The following is a 9,937-nucleotide window of genomic DNA, read 5'->3' on the forward strand; positions in this document are numbered from 1 at the left end:
CCGTTGCGGAGCAAATGAGTGCATTTCGAGAAGAAATGGATAGGAAATATTTCGAATTTCGGGGTAGTAGTGAAATGGAGCGTTGTCTTAAGAGCTTCATGAGGACTAAACCTCCGATGTATGACGGGAAACCGGATCCTTTGGTAAGCACAACTTGGATCTCGGATGTCGAAGGGCGTTTTCGTACTATTGAATGCCCTCCTGAGAAAAAGACAAGACTCTCTACTAGTTTGTTGCGGGGTAGGGCGAAGGATTGGTTGGATGGCAAGATTGATCTTGTCCTTGGTGAACCGTTTATGGCGTTATCATGGGACGGGTTTAAGAAGGAATTCTTCGAGGAATTCCGTACTTCAGCCGATTTGTCGGAAATGCGTAATGAGTTGCGAAATTTGCAACAGGGTTCTATGGATTTGAATACTCTCAAGACGACCTTTATGGCGAAGGCTCGTTTTTGCCCGGAGTATTTGGGGAATGATAATTTGTTGATGCAAGATTTCTATCGAACCTTGAATGATGACTTGAAGAATAAGATTAGCCGGGGTCACGCGAAATCGTTTGCGGAATTATTCGTCGTGGCTAGAGGTTTCGAGTCGTATACGCGATCAGAGATTGGTGAACCTTCAAGTGAGAGAAGGGTTGTTTCGTATGGTGCTCCGAGTAAGAGGACTAAGGGTCCGAGTGTGAGCACGGGTGGTACGCGGACGAGTATACCGGATTCTAGTGCATCTAGATGTTACAATTGTGGCATGAGGGGTCACAAGTCTTGGGAATGTTCGGTACCAAAGGGTGATGGTATGGTGTGTTTCAATTGCCAAGAAGAAGGACATCGTAAGTTGGAATGTCCCAAGTTAGCGGGGATGGGTGCTGCAAGGAGACGTTAAGGTACGTTTCGTTTTAATAAATATGCCCTTTGATTATTTATTAAGTGCCGTTGAATTTGAGTTTGTAAAATGCCTTGTGTTGTGCATATTATTGTTATGGGTGACGTTCCTAATGGAAGTACCCAATGGTGACATTGATTGTCGGGCAAAGGGCGTAAGACTTGGTGCCACCAAGCATTCCTTATTATTTGGAAATATTTCTACCAAGCCATGGAAATGGGTTTTGGTGTTAAGCGCGTGTTCGCTTTTGTGTGGAGGTCGATGAACCGTGAGGTTCGACGAGTGGCTGAAAACCTTGAGATCGAGTGTTTTGAATTTCGATGTATGTTGGTAATGGAGTATATAAGACGCGACATTAGGTGCCTCTTTTATAAATACTAGCGTGGTGTTCAACTCCGATTGTGTTGCGGTTACATTGTACTTAGGGTACCGAAGTGAAACCCTTAAGTACATGAGTGACTAGGTTGAGATTGACAAACTAGAGCAATTAGATGATTGCGAGGGTGTGGTTTGTGTAATCGTGGTACACTTTTCGTTCGAAGTGTTTAAGGATTGACTGAAATCCTTCGTGTGCTCAAGGCTGGAGCAAGATATGGTGATGGGTCGTGTGAGCCCAATCGTTTGTAAAGTATACCTTTGGTAGCGTTGTACGGTTATACGAGTTGTGGATATGGAAGGTAGTTCCAAGTGGGGGAGTTACTCTCCCGCACGAGGAAGTTTTAGTGTGAGATTTCGGATGATGCTTTTGGTAGATCCGGAAAATGTTGTCGAGACCTGGTTTTGGTCGATTAGTGGTAGAGTACAATTTCGGTTAAATTGTACTTATGATCTTGGATATGAATTATCACCGAGGTGGTAACGTGGTAAATCTCGTTGAGAGATAATGGACGTGTTTGGCGAGCAAGGTGAAATCCCTCGGTTAAGGGATGTGCGTGCCGAGTTCTCTTATGGAGAATTGTTTTCTTGTGCCTATGTGCGATATAGGTGGTTCTTTCTCGATTGTGTTGGCGTTGTGTACGCGTACGTATGGTGATGGTTAGTGGTATCCGTTAGGATTCACTATGGTATAGCAGTGCGTGATGTTACACTACTCGTTGATCGAGGCCAAAAGAGCGTGTGTTGATGGTTAGTGTATTCCGTTAGGATGCACTATGGTGTAGCAGTGCGCGATGTTCACTACTCGTCGTGATGGAGGCCAAAAGAACGTGTGTGATGGGAGTAGTGTTATATCGGCATGGTATAACACTATCGGGAAATGCGAGTACCGGTGGGAAATGCGAGTACCACTCCTGTGTTGAGATTGTGGATCGCGTGTGTTTGCGGATTCACGATGACGCGTGTAGTTCGGTCATCTTATTGTGGAAGTGAGTCGCGTGTAGTTCGGATTCACAAATGACTCGTGTGGTTTCGGTCATTGTATTGAGGAGTGAGTCTCGTGTAGTTCGGATTCACAAATGACTCGTGTAGTTCGGTCATTCCTCTGGAATAGTGACTCTCGTGTAGTTCGGATTCACTATGGCCCGTGTAGTTCGGCCATTCCCGATTGTTGTTGTGGTGAAGGTAGTGAGTTGCGTGTGGTTCGGATTCACTAAGGCGCGTGTGTTTTCGGCCAGCCTTCGTATTGTTGGATGTGTGAGCACCAATGGGAAATTCGAGTACCGTCTCCGTGTGCGATTGGATATGTGTTGTCCATGAGTTAGTGTTATATGTCGTTTGTACACTAACGGATGTTGTTTGATCTATCGGTTGTTTGATACACCGATGGTGGGGTCGTGAGGACCATGTTGTTGTATGATTAGTGGGGCGATAGCCGTGTTTCGCTCACGTGTTGTTACGGGTGTGACGATAGTCGATTTGGTATACCTTGGGATTAGCGTTGCCATAGTCGTTTGGTTCGGTCTTCATCGCTTCGGGTGTTGACCTTAGGTTGAGACTTGGTTGTTTTTAGCGTCGTACTCGGTAAGGGTATGCTAAGGAATTGGTATCTCGATACGAGATTGGTTGAGTTTTCCCGATGTGACGGATTGAGTTAGTGCTAGTGCTCGGAATTATGGAATTTGATAAATCGCGGGTGACGATTTAGTTGTTAAGGGTAACTCTTTGGGAAGAATTGCTTAGGAAGGTCAGTTGGGAGATATGTTTGGGGACCGTGAAATGTGGTCCGTTTGGTAAAGTGATGAGGATCACGAGGACGTGATCGAGTCTAAGTGGGGGAGAGTTGTAACACCCCGTTTTCTCCGTATATGATTTATAGGTAAATTGGGTATGTACGAATAGTGTAAGAAAGGTTCGGGGCGTTTTCTAGTATTAAAGCTTTGGGTGCGAGAAGTTATGACAGGTCACGCCTTGGGTCGCGGCACGACACAGAAGGCCGCGGCGCGGCATTACACTAGAATCAGGATCAGAAAGCTTGTAAACAAGGTCACCAGTTCGAGGCAATCGTCGCGGCGCGAAGAATTAGGCCGCGGCGCGGCAATACGGGCAGACTGGCACCGATTTTGTGTAATTTTAAATGAGGAGCAAGGGCATTTTAGTCTTTTCACGTTTGAGCCAGATTTGTGGTTTTAACCTCATCCACTCATTCATTTTCTTATTTTCTTTTATCTTTTCTTTTCATTTTCTCTCAAGAAAACTCAAACACCCAAGTGATTCAAGTGGGATTTTGGAAAGGAAGAAGCGGGTTTTGATCTTTGGCGTAGTTGACTAGGTTGTTCTCCTCGTTCTTGGCTACACGGTGATACTAGTGGTAAGCTCTAACTCCGAATTTCATTTTCGTGTTCATCATTCAAATTTGGGGCTTTTGATTGTATGATTCATAGATAGAACCCATTTAGTTGTTAATTGAAGATTAACACCAAGATTCAGATTTATAAGTGTTAAAGGCGGGTTTTGGGTTGGTTAATGATTTAACCATGTTTAAGACTTGTAAATGGTGTACAATCACTAGCATTAGTGATTATTGGTGTTTTGGAGACTTTTGGGGTTTTCGTGGTTGACTAATTTTACCTAGAGTCAAAATTAGGGTTTGTTGAGGATTATGACCCGAATGTCGATTCAATGAGGTTTGTAAACTTAAAATGGATTAAGTTGAAGTATAAAACCGAGTTAAACATGTTTTGGTGTCAAAACTTGTAAATGGTGAGATTTTGACCTTATGGGTCAAAATTAGGGTTTATGGGCGATTTTGAGAACGATAAGTGTTTAACACTTGTGTTCGGGTTTAATTGGCATACTAGGACCATTATCACTTGTGTTAGTGATTATTGGTTAGTTTGGGCGCGGTTTGTCCTTGGAAGTGCATTTGGGTCGAATTTGCACTAAGTGTCGAATTGGGTTGGTTTGTAAATCCAATCTAAGTGTGTTGTTGAATTTGTGATAATGGAATAGGTACTTTCCATTGGCGTGTTGCGGATTATTCGGTTGCATTCATCAAGGCGACAAGGTGAGTGTTAATTGTAGCGACCCCGACAAATCGTCAAGTGACGGCGTCGACTACGTAGGTCCCATTACATGGTCATAAGTCTTTAAGACAACGTTTGACCAAAATATGTCGCATTCATTTCAATGTAAAAGGGTGTTTCAAGTTTACAAAAGAAGTTCGACGGCTAGTTACATTACAATGTTAAACGTACAATTGAAACCTATGCGACACAATTAAAAAGTAGCCAAAAAGATGCTCCAAATATGCATGTATACTCGACATCCAAGCAAGTATCAAAAGAGTGCGGAAGCATGTATCACTTAAGCATTCAAAACCTGAGAAAAACATAGAAGGATCTGTCAACGAAAACGTTGGTGAAATCATAGGTTTAGTAAGTAAAATGTATTGAACCACAAGGTTCTTTATGAATTGCTTAACCGAAATCGTTCACATTCCAAAATAGTATTTGTATCACGAGCACCCAATTATCAAGGCTTAACTGAATCTTCCCTCTGAATTTTTGAATTTAGTGTTAGAACTTACACTATACATTGTTGAAATTATATTTCATTCACTAACGGTAGCGAACCGTCTGAATGAGGGTTTGTTAAACCCGTATGGCCACACAACATAATTACACGCTTACACTTACACCCTGCAAGTGGAACTAATGATAATTGGATTGAGGACTTTTGTTCAAACTCGTATGCATCTTTGTATTCGTATTTGTTCACAATGTAAAAGCATGAAAAGTATATAAGTATGAAATGTATGTGTTTCTCAGCCCACGATGTAAAGAATAAAAGTGATTGAAAAAGTGGGACTATGATCTCACCTTGAGTGCAAGAATTAATAAAGTACTTCAACAAGTAAACGCGTGCAAAGACAAAGCTAGTCTTGACCTAAACATATATGTTATATCAATAACGGTAAACACAAACGGTCAAAGACGTTCAATTAGTCCTATGGCTCGTTACGACTCGATTATAAAGCATGTGAATCAAATTGTCAAGTTTCATGCAAGATACAAGTAAAGAATCATGTTAGAAAGATTGCATAATCATTTGGTTAAGTTTGACAAAAAGTCAAACTTTGGTCGGGTCAAAGTCAACGAAAAAGACAACATGTTCGGGTCGGGTCCCGAACTATTTTTCTATGCTAATTATTCATATATAAGTATATTAGAACAAGTTTCATGTGAATCGGAGGTCGATAGCTAGTCAAACATTTCGCGTGAAATGTGCCAAATGAAGCAGAATCTGGCCAGGCTAATCCGCGCGCCGCGCGGGGATGGGGCGCGCCGCGCCACCATCTGGGCAGACACTTTTCTGTTTTTCACAAGTATGCACGAGCTAAAACCAAATAACCACATCTTATGATCCGCAAACAATTAGAACATGTATCTTATATCATCGGAAAGGTAATTTGACGAGGAAAACACCTAGACACATTTCATTAAGCAATTCAACACTTACAACAACCTAAAACCGCATTAAACATTCATAATCAAAGTTTCAAGTTCTAAAAACGCATTTCATGATTCGGGCAACCAATTTACATGTATGATATGCCGTTTTGAAGGTAATCAAGCACACATTGCAACCAAACACTTATCAACAACAATTCATAGCATTTGATGCACCAAAAGTTCATATAAAGCTTATCAAATCCTAATCCAAGTTCACAAAATCACTAATCATGTTCTTGAAGTTTTCTTAATCAACCTATACACCAAAACGAAGCTAATGATACTAGTAACACAATTAAAACATGGACTTTAACAATCTAACAACATATGAGCATCCAAAACACAAGATTAAGCAAGCATTTTTCATATTCAAGCTAGTTACACCAAAAATAACAAATCGAGCATACAAATTACATACACGACATCACAATGAGCCATAGACACTAATTAACAACTTTATAACTCAAAAATCTCAAGAACACATAAAATTAGTGATTTTAGAAAGTTACCCAAATGAGATGAAGTTGGTATCAAATTGAAGAGGATGAAGAGAGGATTCCAAATATGTATTTTGTTTTGATTGAAGTTTGCTAAATCATGAATGGATGATGAATCTTTGTAATGGAGAATTTAAGAAAAATAGGGAAGTATTAAAGAAAAAGAGAAAATGGAGAGGATAATGAATGGAGGAGGTGGTTTGACCACTTTGACCTAGTCAAAGGTTTGGTCTTTTGACAAGTCTAGTCCCTCTAGTTTGTAATCGGGTGCGGGAATTAACCAAACGAATTATTTTAAGTTACACGAGAGTACGGGAGACGTTATAATCCAATAACGAAAATATTGTAAGAATGTAGCTAATGGAGGATACGAATCGAGATACCGAGGATATTAAATAAATAAAAAAAGACGGCGTTAAAAATTATTTAACGGAAAAACGCGGGATGTTACATTATCCACACCTCAAAAGAAATTTTGTCCCGAAATTTAGTTGGAAGTAATAATCGACGTCTCTTACTCGAGACCTAGTGTTGTAACTCTACGAAGGAGTGAAGGCACTTTCTTGGACATTCCACGAATCCGGATAGTCGGGGTGTTACGTAGTGTTGAGGTTTGGGTTCACGATCCATGATTTCAACCAGTTTTCCCATGAAGGAGAGTTTGTCATCAATGTTTGGTGCATCTAGAAGGATTGCACATTCCTTTTCCGCAGGACACGTTTCTAAGTTGTTACACGAAATGTAAGGTAAACGGAAACTTAATTGAGTCGGCAGCTCTAAACGGTAGGGAGCGGTTCCAATGCGCCCCAAGGTTTCAAAAGGATCAATATTGCGGATATAACCTTCCTCGATTTCTCAAATGGATTACACCTTCCCAAGGTGTAGTTTCTCAATATTACGCGGTCACACACTGGGACTTTGTGAGGTTTTCATCTAAGTTTGGTATAACTCTTATGGCAACTATGGGCCATCTCGAGCCCTTCTCGGACTTGAATGATCTCAATTGTTGTTTCTTGATGAAGTTCAGATTTCGGTGTTTGCTTGCCACATGCGTTGGTCCAACGAATAGGGGTATGACATTTGCGGTCCTATAGGGTTTCGGAAGTGCGGCGTTAGTACACGAATGGTAACCGTAGTGGGAGAAATCAACTAAAAGCGACCATACAAGTTTGAAACATGTCCTTCCATGATGTAATTCGTTCGTTTGTTCAGTTCGTCGGTTTGTGGAAGATACGCGGTACATATGTCTAAGCGGGTTCCCAAGGTCTCTTGCGAAACTGGAAGCGATACGAGTATTTTGATCCGAGGTAATTGGCAATGGTACACTGTATTGGAAAAGAATTCCGTAAGATATGTTTGAACAAGTTAGTTAGGGTTCGAAAATGTTCGTTAGGACTATTCACCCTCGTGGCGAATACTAATGTAATATGAAGAGTTTCTCTATCCATTGAGAAATGTTACAAGGAGTTTCCTCATACGGGGGTGCGAGCGATGAAGATAGAAGTGAAATGAGAACTTAGAGTAGAGTGAGTTTACATCTCGAGGTTGCCATATCGTGCATCTAGTTGTCAAAAGTTGAGGTTTGAAAAAGAAACAAGATAGTACACGTAGTTTTATAGTTCGGGGTTGAATAGTAGTTGACCGATTATCCGAAACACAAGGACGTTAAGTCAAAGAAGAGTGAAGTATCCTTGGATCATGGGTTGTCTTAAGTTCCAGGAATATCAGACGGTAACGGTGAAATAACAGACGTATGTAATGTGGTACGTGATGACGAGAAAATTGATCGGATCCAATATTAAGTATTCAAATTTTTCGTGCTAAATAACGATTTTCAGTTTTCCTGTATTTCGAGTCGAGAGAGTATGCCTTTCAGGCGTTCAAGTAGAATTATTTCCATATTTGAGTTCCATCTGGTGCTATACGAATTAAGCTAGCAAGATTGGTGTGAATAATCACGTTCAAGATTCGGGCACGTAGAGGTTTAGATTTCTACCTTAATGAGTTATCGAGGGTAAAGAACAAGCATCACGAGGAAAAGTCGAAATTGAATCTTTGGTAACAACCGGTGAGATCTAAGATTTTACGAGTATAAGTCTGAGTTGGGAGAGTTCCCTGATTACGTGTGGCTTGATTTCGAGATTGGTTGTAATGCCTCGACCATTAGCGTCATGGTCTAGAAAATTGGACTTTGTTCAACAAAAATTCCCACTCGGAGAATTTGGTATAGAGTTACTCTTTTCTCAACAGTTCGAGCGTAAGACGGTAAAGTTGTTCGTTTTCCTTCTTCACTTGAATAGGTTAAGATATCATCAATAAATACGATAACGGATTTGTCTAGATAAGTTTGCATATGCGGTTTAGGAGGTTCATGAATACGGACGGAGTCCTAGAATGGTACTAAGATAGATTTACAACTAACGTTGCGAGTTCGAAAATGGCTTAGGAGACATCGTCACCGGAACGGATGTCGTTTTAGGACGCACCCGGGATTCATGCAAAAATCATGAGGTCATGGATACAAGGAAGAGGGTATCGGTTTCCAACCGAAAATTACTTAGTTAGCAATCATCTAAACACAATTGTAGGGAAAATAGTTTCTCCTTAACGAATAGGTTTTGAGCTCCTTAGTTCTATAGGTGTCAAGTCGAAATTCTTAACGTATCCCCTCCGATAAAATTTATAGGCACACAATATTTCCATCGGTCACTTAAATTGCCTAAGTAGGGTCTAGGGGAAAAGGTGGAGTGCAAAGGGTACGAGTCAAAGTCTTGGTTATAAAACGTCTAGCTGTAACCGAATTGAATAAGTATGAAATATACGGTTGGTTGTGAAGAAACGTACCCGTGACTAGTCCATCGTCGTCTCGGGCATCCTAGGTGTCGATGTTGGAAGTTCAACGGCGGGTGTTGGGGTTGATTTTCTTATTTGGGCACGCACTCCTAAAATGACCCGGTTGGCCACATTCAAAACAAACACCCGTCTTGGGTGCATTGGGCTCCTTTTGAGCGACGGGAGCGGTATTCCTACAATCGTGGGCTACATGGCCACTTCTTTGACACTTCAAGCAAAATGGTTTGCCACATTCGCCTAAATGATGTTTGTAGCACTCGTTACAATACGGTAGGTGTCCGGTATAACCTTTCTTGCCGTTGGGGATGAAGGGCTTCTTGGCGAGGTTGTTGTAATTGCTTGATTGGGGGGCTTCCCATTTTCTTTTGTTGTCACCCGACTTATCCTCGGCTTTAGGTGCCGGCACTTCAATCTCGTCCACTGTTTCAATCAATTGACGGGCCATATTCAAAGCCTCTTGGTGGTTAGCGGGTTTGGATGACATTACTCCTTGTTTGATGCTCTTGGGGAGACCATCCATGTAAAGTTCAACCCTTAAAGATTCGGGGTTCACAATATTTGGGCACATCAAAGCAAGTTCGGAGAATCGTTGATTATAGGCCTTAAGGTCGTTCCCGACCGCTTTCAGAGCTCTTAGCTCTTGTTCGAGCCTTCGGGTTTCTTCGCGAGGAAAATATTCGGTGATCATCTTTCCTCTTAAGTTGGCCCAAGAGAGAGCGTGAGCTTCGTGGATACCCACCGATTGTACATACGAATTCCACCATGTGAGAGCGATACCGGCGAAGGTGTGAGTGGAATATCTAACCTTGTCTTGGTC

Source organism: Rutidosis leptorrhynchoides, chromosome 11, assembly GCF_046630445.1.
Source record: "Rutidosis leptorrhynchoides isolate AG116_Rl617_1_P2 chromosome 11, CSIRO_AGI_Rlap_v1, whole genome shotgun sequence".
NCBI classification, from domain to species: Eukaryota; Viridiplantae; Streptophyta; class Magnoliopsida; order Asterales; family Asteraceae; genus Rutidosis; species Rutidosis leptorrhynchoides.